Here is an 8339-nt window from a genome sequence, read left to right as displayed (position 1 = left end):
AAATAAAATAAAATAAAATAAAATAAAATAAAATAAAATAAAATAAAGGAAAAAGAAGAATCCTAATCAGATGGAGCACTGGAGACGCTCATCTGGGGCTCTCATTGCTTACAAGCCAAAGACGATTAGGGAAAGTCCATGATTAAAAAGAAATCCCTGAAACTGCTCCTTTAGCTTGCAGGAGCCACTCATTCATAACACTAAAACAGGACATAATAGAACTGAGTTATTTCTTAATCCAAGAGAAAAGCCAATTTGTATAAAAAATTAAATGAATGAAGTCAACTAATATGAGCATAATATAATGCAAAGCAATAAAAAATAATAAGCAAAATTGCGCGGCAATAGCAGGAAATCACTAGGGAAAACATCTACTGCCCCAAGACTTAAGTTGGAACGAATTGCCAGAATCTTAAATGCCAATTTAAATATCGTATCTTGTAAATAGGCAAAGAGGAAGCAGCACTAACGTGCTGTGTTAAATGCACTCGTACTAATCAAGGTCAGCTGTCTCCATAGACTGAGAAGTGCTCAGATGCACTGCATTCCACTGGTTTACTTGTAGAATTTTCTTTCCCTGTATCTTTTAATTTGCTAAATGATTTGAGACAAACCAAAGCACCTACATTTAATTAGTTTTATAAATCAAAGTTGACAATTCTTTAGTAACCTGTATTATTTCCCAGCGTAGCAAGCTAGGAAAAATGCAGACAAATTTATTTATTGACCTGTTGTGTTTTGCAAGGACAGCCAATGTTATATTGATCCAGCTATCAAAAATACTGGAGCAGGGGCAGTAGCATCCAAGTGGCAGCGTCTCCGCATGATCTCTCTGTACTCCTCTCCCCTGTGATATCCCCATCCCTTATGAATATGCAAATGCCCCCATCCCCCAGCCAGGCACCCACTGGGCTCCTCCTTGCAGGAAAGCTCTTTATTGTTAGAAATTAAACCCAGAAGAGACCTTCAAATTTAGTTGGCGTATAGTTTGTTTCTTTCATCACAAGTGATCATTAGTAACTGCTGTCGCAACTTTAATTATATCCTCAGTAACAGTTCCCCACCCCCAGCACTTTCTGTAAACCTTCCTTTGTATCACCCAGGAATCTGATCCTGCAATCCTTCATGTGAAACCCCTATTGAAGTCAATGGGGTTGACTCCCGATTTCCTCAGGTCTCACTTCTGCAGCACATCCGTTGAAGGCGCAAGCCTTACATTTCTGGTGCTTAGAAGTAAGAATGTGCAAAAGTCGTCGTGAGATCAGCATTTCCATTTTTAGTTCACGACAAAATGGAAAAAAAATGAAGACTTCAGTATCTGACCTATTGGGATACCTCACTTGACAATCACTCACGGGCTGGGGTGACAAGGTCACGTTCCTTATTCTTTATTCATTTAACCATTTCATAATTATAAGTAGCAGCGGAAAGCAAGCAATCTCCACAGTTAATAATCTTCCTAGACCCCAGGGTACAGCTCTGCGAAATGGAGGAAACAGTGGGAAAAAGTTAAAAATTGTTTCCCATAATTTGTTGTGATCGTGAAAAGAAGTACTGTATCTTTTGAAATGAATGTTCATATTTCCAGCAGAATCCACCATGAATGTAGTTGTCTCCTGAAGAGATAGAGAGGACATGGAAAATAGGTCTGGAATATGATTATACAGTTGATGCTTTCTTTTTCCCATATGCATTTTTATGCAAATACTGTTAGTTTCACCACCTCCAGTGAGCCTTAATTCCCACTGAGGCCTGTGAGAGCTGAAGATCTTCATCATCACACCATTACTTTATATATTAAAACATGGCTGAGGACAGGAGGTTAGGCTCTCATAATTGCAGTGTGCGGCTGGCGCTCCGCACGCATCTGTTTGCGTCGCAGTGACAGAGGCCACAAGCCAAGAAATCACTTTTGCACATGCTCACGTCCATCCCTCATCATGACCACATTTAAGTGCATGACCAGCTTTAAGTATTACCTTGTGCATGTTGTTAACCGCATGCTTAAGTGTGGTCTCAAATAGGGATGCATTCCTGAATCCAAATCAATCAATCAAAATAGCTGCAGGTGAAAATTCTTCATACATGCTTTGTGTGTATGTCATGAAATATGCGTGGTCCTGCAAGTGCAGGCCTGTACTGCCTCTTCTTTCCGGAAAAAAAAGTAATGATGTGCAGTGTAGCCTAAAAGCTCCCTCTGGAAAATCAGGATATTTTTGCTGCTCAGAAAGAAAGCCAGCAATTAAAAAACAACAAACAAGCAAAATTAAACCCACCGGCATTTCAACTATAGATAGTTTTGCATTTTAAATTCAGACACTATTTGCAAACGTTTCCAGAAGAGGTTTGCTTCAGAGTAAAGAGTCGGTTTTAAAAGGTAGAATGTTTGAATAACCTTGTTGTTAGAAAATAAACAGGGTTTGTAAAAATAGCGACACGAGCGCCATGCTGGGCACGCAGATGGATAATATTGTGTTTTTCTTTCTGAATGTCTTTTGTCTTAAAGCCGGTGTGAAATCGAGAAGAGGGCCCCACATGATTGATCACCACACGCATCAGAAGGAAATGATTCACCACAACACTGCAACCGAAACTGCTTCAACACCTGATTGCAAACTTGGCGCTGGGGGACTAATTAACTGCTCTACCTGCTCCAGGATTTCAGTAATGCACAGGACGCCTCATCTCCTCTAATTCCAGCTGTGAATACCGACTGCTCCGACCCACTGTCACTGGTGGAAATGCTCAGAGCGCTGAGAAGTGCATGGAGCAGTGAAGAAAAGAAAAATATTTTCAATGATAACAACACATGGCTTGTAATTCTTACTCCATGAAGACATTGTTTCCAACCAGAGCAAGTGCAGCGGGGCTTCAGTACATGCCTGACGACGTTTTTTATCTCATGATCAGAGTTTGCATTCAGCTTCAGGGTTTCCCTACTTTTTCCATGAACTTTGGAACTTCAGGTATTACAGGAACATTTGTGAAACATTTTCTGAATTGGCAATATTAAGAACAGAAGGGTCATATTGTCTGAATTTAGACATAAAGCAGTACATGAAATCTCATCCAGCTACCTATGCACTTTGCTCATAACTCAGCCAATGTCTCAGCAGATTTATCATCAGAAATACAAGTTTACAGTCTGCAAACGGAGGGAATGTATTCCTAGCAAAGCATCTGTACAGTGGTTAGAAACAGTGGAATAATAGCTGGCTATGTCACTTTTTAGGGGGAAAAGATCTGTTAGAATCTATTTTTTTTTTTCTTTCTAGTCATTATATAACCGCAACTTAATGTGAGAAAAAATGGACTTTTATACCCAGTGCCACCAGTTTGCTGTCCTTTTTTTTCACCACATGGACAGTATTGGTTGTTTCAACAAATAAAATCTTTCTTCCAACTCCCCTCTTCTCCTGTCCTCCAATTTAAATTAAAATGATATTTACAAATATGGTTTTCAGAAAAGAAAATAGAAAAGGAAGCCCTAAAATGTGGCAAGAGAATGAAATCAATTGGCAAAAGGAGAGTATGACTTATCCTTTGTTCTCATTTACTACGTGATCCTCACTCTTGGCCTTGATGAGCCGAAGGATTTGGTTGGCTCTTTGGGAAGGCAACACAAGAAGCCGTAAGTGCAATGCCACAGCAACATCGATTTGATGCTCCCAAAAATACCCATGCAACAATCTGCATCCACAGCTCACCGCTAGCAAAGTTCATTAAGCACCTCTAATAAGGACAGGTACATTTCTTGCTCATCCAATTTTATTTTCCTTTCACTTTAAAAGCCCAGTCGTTCTGCGTGCAGACAGAGCTCTCATCAGTTACATAAGTACGTCTCTGAGGGACAACTGGGGGAAAAAATTCCTTTTAATCTGCCCTACACACAACGGTGTACAAACCCATCGCCCTGACAACTGATCAGGATTTAAAGAACCTGAAAATGGTCATTTGCACACGCACAGCTGTGGCAGGCAGAACTTCAAGGCCTTCCCACCGCCTCCCTCACATGCCTTCCTTATCTCCGCATTAAAACGTATGGAAAGTGGCAGGCGTGAGGAGTGCAGCAGACACTCAATACACGGCTGCAGGATTTAAACCTATGATGACCAGCACTCTCACAGCCTCGCTAAGAGAAATTACATACTGCATTGCAAACTTGCCCCAAACTGATGACTTCTGAAGGTGTTTCCCTATAGGCACACATATGCATGTTTTTAATGTAAATGAGAATTTCAGGACTAAAACAAGGTTTGCCGTGTATTTTGCCTCGTGAATTTGCAACAACCCTGAGCTGAGCAGCAAACTGCTAATTTCATACTTAGCAAATTCATTTTAGATGTGCAGACAGTTGGCAATTTCATCTCTGCGTGTTTCCAATAGTAATCAGAAAAACACTTCCTGTTCACAGTGTTTCATCAAGAAAGACAACGTGTGCACCTAAGGTAGAGTTTCTCCAGATTTCTTTGGCAGTCAAGCTTAAGATCTTGGGTCATACTTTCCACTTAATTGCAATCAGACACCAAATTACTGCTTGTGTTAATTCTGATGCTCTGACAAAACAAAAAAAACTTACAAAACAATATAGCACCTATTAAAACATCACAGCCCTAAAGAAATCGAGTTCTTTCTCCTTAAATACACAACAAGGAAGAAATGCCTGCTAAGCCCATCCAGCGGCGAGCAGCTTTGTCCTGAGCACAGAGGCGGAGGCAGTGATGAAGCTGCACACTGCAGGCTACCTGCCCAGCACTGCAGCCTTTGGGGGCTTACAGCTGGAGGCAGAGGGCCAGCAGGACCAGGGGACCATTTGCAGTCAGTGTCCATCCGAGCTGTGCTATGGTTTTTCCCTGGTAGGCCTGGTATGTATACTATTGCATAAACACTATGACTCAGACACAAAAAGAAAGCAAAACTTGCCATCCTACAGCTTAGTAGGTAGTGGAACTAAGCAAACAGGATACCTTGGCCAAAGGCTCACGGGCAGCTACTTGATAAGTACGTAAATTCACAAATTCACAAGCATGACTAAGTATTAATCTTCCCTACAATAAATCCCAAGTAGTGAAAACCACGCAGATTGGTGGAAACACCAGAAAGGCTCAGTGCTCTGAGCTGACCTCACAGAGACAGCTGGCATAGGGCACAGCATCCACACTGTGCTTTTCTGTGCCTGTTTGACTGAGAGCATTAGTTGGACTCACCGTATTTTCCGGGTCCCCAAATCAGTAGCTGAAATCTATGGCTGCCAACGCTGCAGTGATACAAAACATTTTCTGGGTGCACGTCCCCAGCTGTGTCCTTGGATTGCCATCCCTGCACCCTCTCCACAGCCGCAGGCAGTGCCCAAGCCCTGCTGTGGGGTCGGTGCCCATGGGCACACAGCAGCACCCCGGACCTCTGGGTCCCACCAGGCTGCCCTTCCTGGGGCCACCACCCGCTCTCTGTCCCCCCGCCAGCTCCGAGGGACAAGTGGCTTTTTGTGACTTGCCAGGCACGGCCACAGAGAGCCCTCTGCATCTTTATTGGCATATTTCAAGGCAAAGCAACACTGCAGGTACCGGGCTAACTCTGCCACTCGCTTGTTTTTTATACACAAACTCGGCCTTGGTAAGATAAATATGAGCAAAACCTAAAGAGTTTTTCAAAGAGGTGAAGTTTTCATTGAGCGAAGTGCAGCCACTGTGGGAGCCAAAGAAGGCAGCCCATAAATAACATGCAAAAACTCCATACCAGCGCAGAGGAAATGTGAGGTGAGCACAATGCAGCCCGTCAGTTAGCACTAATGGGGAGTGGGATGCGCTGTGATTCTGCTTCCCTGCCTGTGCTGAGCCTCCTGCACCGGGCAGTGCTGTGTGCTGTGATGAACGGGGAGTGTGACCACAGGAAAATGCAAAGCAGAAAATATAAAAGAGGAAACCACAAATGGACGCTGCTGCGTATCAAAGTGTTCCACATGCACGCAAGGCAGAATGGACAGAGAGAACAAAACTGCAAAAAGAGGATGGGGTAAATGCATGTACAGTTATTTACACTGCTTACTGGGTAAGCGTGGCAGGGCCAATAGTTTTATTGTTATTTATGAATAAGAAAGCAAAGGATAATTTTATCAGTCCATTGCCCATGTGAACATTTTATTGTTACTAACATTTAGCTATGACTACTAGGACTTAAACACTCAACGTTTCCCAAATAAGAAAAAAAAAAAAAAAAAATCAGAAGGGATAGGGGGACTCAGCTGTCTCTATTTATTATCAAATCAATTATCAAGCATCAGTTATAATTCAGCCAAATGAGAACATGAATCAGTGGCACAGCTCAGAACCACTTCCTTGGTGGGGAAATGCCTGCAGGAAGCTGCACAGCTCCTGCCCTGCAACGTCCCCAAAGGATAACTGCGTGCCTCTCAGAGTGCCACTAACACAGACTAACATTAAGCACATTTATAAGACCTCTATCCAAGAATTTCACTGCACATTCTCAAGGATTCACTTACTAAGCATTGTAATTAAATGTCACATTTGCAGGAACTGAAGATGTGAAGAACTGATGCGACTGAGTCATTCTGAATGGGCGCTGAGTCAATCAGAGCAGTCGGGTCTCCTGATGCTCACAGCAAATTTTCCAGCACAGAATTTCAATTACGTTGTACCCACATGTTTGAATATTTTCATTCCATATCTTTACTGTATAAATAATAATTCAAAGACAACAGAAGCGATGCTTTGTCACCTCCAGCAATGTCACTAGCACTAGGAATATTGTTCTGTTGGTTTTCTGGGATTTTTTGGTTACAATTCAGTTCTGGGGGACAGAAATGTTTGCTTTTGTTTCCATGAGAACCGTAAGTTCATTTATTCTTTCATTCCTTCTCTCTCTCTTTCTTCTTTTTTTTCTCTCTCTCTCTCTCTTTTAGCCTCTCTGAATTAAAACAAGAGCTTGAAAATATGAGCTGAGAATACCAAACGTCTCAGAAATCAGAAAGAAATAAAATGGACCCATGGTTTTAAAAGCAAAGGCTTGAAGTCAGCCCTGTGATTCTGCGTGTAATGCTGCTGTTTGGCAGCTAGGCAGGAGCGTGCTCAATGTTTCCACTTGTGTTTTGTCCGTTACAGTCAGCAGGTGTAGGTTGCAAGAGGAGAAAAAATGTGTCTGCTTGAAACTCGTGCTGTCAGAACCTTCAGCTGGATAATCAAAGGCAGAGCCCTTCCCTCACAAGAAGGCTTACACACAATGGAAAACTGCTCTGGTTGAAGATATTGCAGCGTTATATGCATGTTTTCCCTCTCCAAATATAATTTTCCACTGGAAATCTGGATGTAACAATGCAGCTTATGCAGACAACTTTGCACTACAGCTGTTCCTTTTTTTTTCTGTCTGAATAAAACAGAGCAAGACTCTGAGTTGGTATTTCAACACTTCAACACAACCCATCTCATCACTGTGTGCACAGTGAGATTTTCCTCAATAAACAACCTCCCCGTCTCCTTCATTATCTCTAGTATTAATTATAGACTGGCGTATTTCTACTAACTGGCTTGGAATATTCTTTTCCTCCTCTGCAGTATGCTCTGTTGACTTCAAATTGAGACAAACACTAACTCATCTAGGTAGCACGTTAGTAGCAACCAGGCTGTTTTAGATTACCCATAATACTATTTGTATGTGCTTATGTACACATGCCTATGTGTGCTTGTTTGAGGAAACTGATTTAATAAAACAGCACTTGATCAGGTCTTATGAGTCAGCTGTAAAACTCCCATTGACTTCAGCGAGGGTTGGATTACATCCGTATTATTCCAGGAACAACAGAGCTCTCTGGCAAGACCGAGCCTAAGAGCTACTGCCCAACGTAAATACAAGGGTGAGCGTGTACAAAATGACATACAATCAAGCTTGAGCTTAGCTAAATGCCATCCAGGGTAGCTGTGAGAACATGTGGAGGTAAGCCTGACCACGACAGCTATACCAGAGGAGTAGAGCAGCTTCCAGCCAGCAGGCCCACCTGGAGCTTGCTTCCATGGGAAGCTGGGAGGTGACTGGCAGAACAGCCAGCAGATTGCTTCTGTTCAATGGGGAAGAGGTGAAGGTATGGCCCATCGCCCGCCAGCTCCTCGGTGCCCAGGAATAGGTTTCTGCTCCTCACTTATAGGGATGTTTCAGTCCACTGTAATTAGATTCCATGGATTTAATCCCCTGGGAATGTAGCAATTACCATATACCTGACAAGTGCTAAATGCTGCATTCCAAGGGGATTATCACCTCTGGCTGAACAGAGAAAAAAGGGGAGGGGAAGAGAAATTTCCACTTCCCCACTGGGTGGGGAGCATGATGAA

The sequence above is a fragment of the Lagopus leucura genome, unplaced genomic scaffold (genome assembly GCF_019238085.1).
Source record: "Lagopus leucura isolate 7727_CA_CO unplaced genomic scaffold, USGS_WTPT01 Super-Scaffold_100047, whole genome shotgun sequence".
Taxonomy (NCBI): Eukaryota; Metazoa; Chordata; class Aves; order Galliformes; family Phasianidae; genus Lagopus; species Lagopus leucura.
This window is presented reverse-complemented; position numbering follows the sequence as displayed.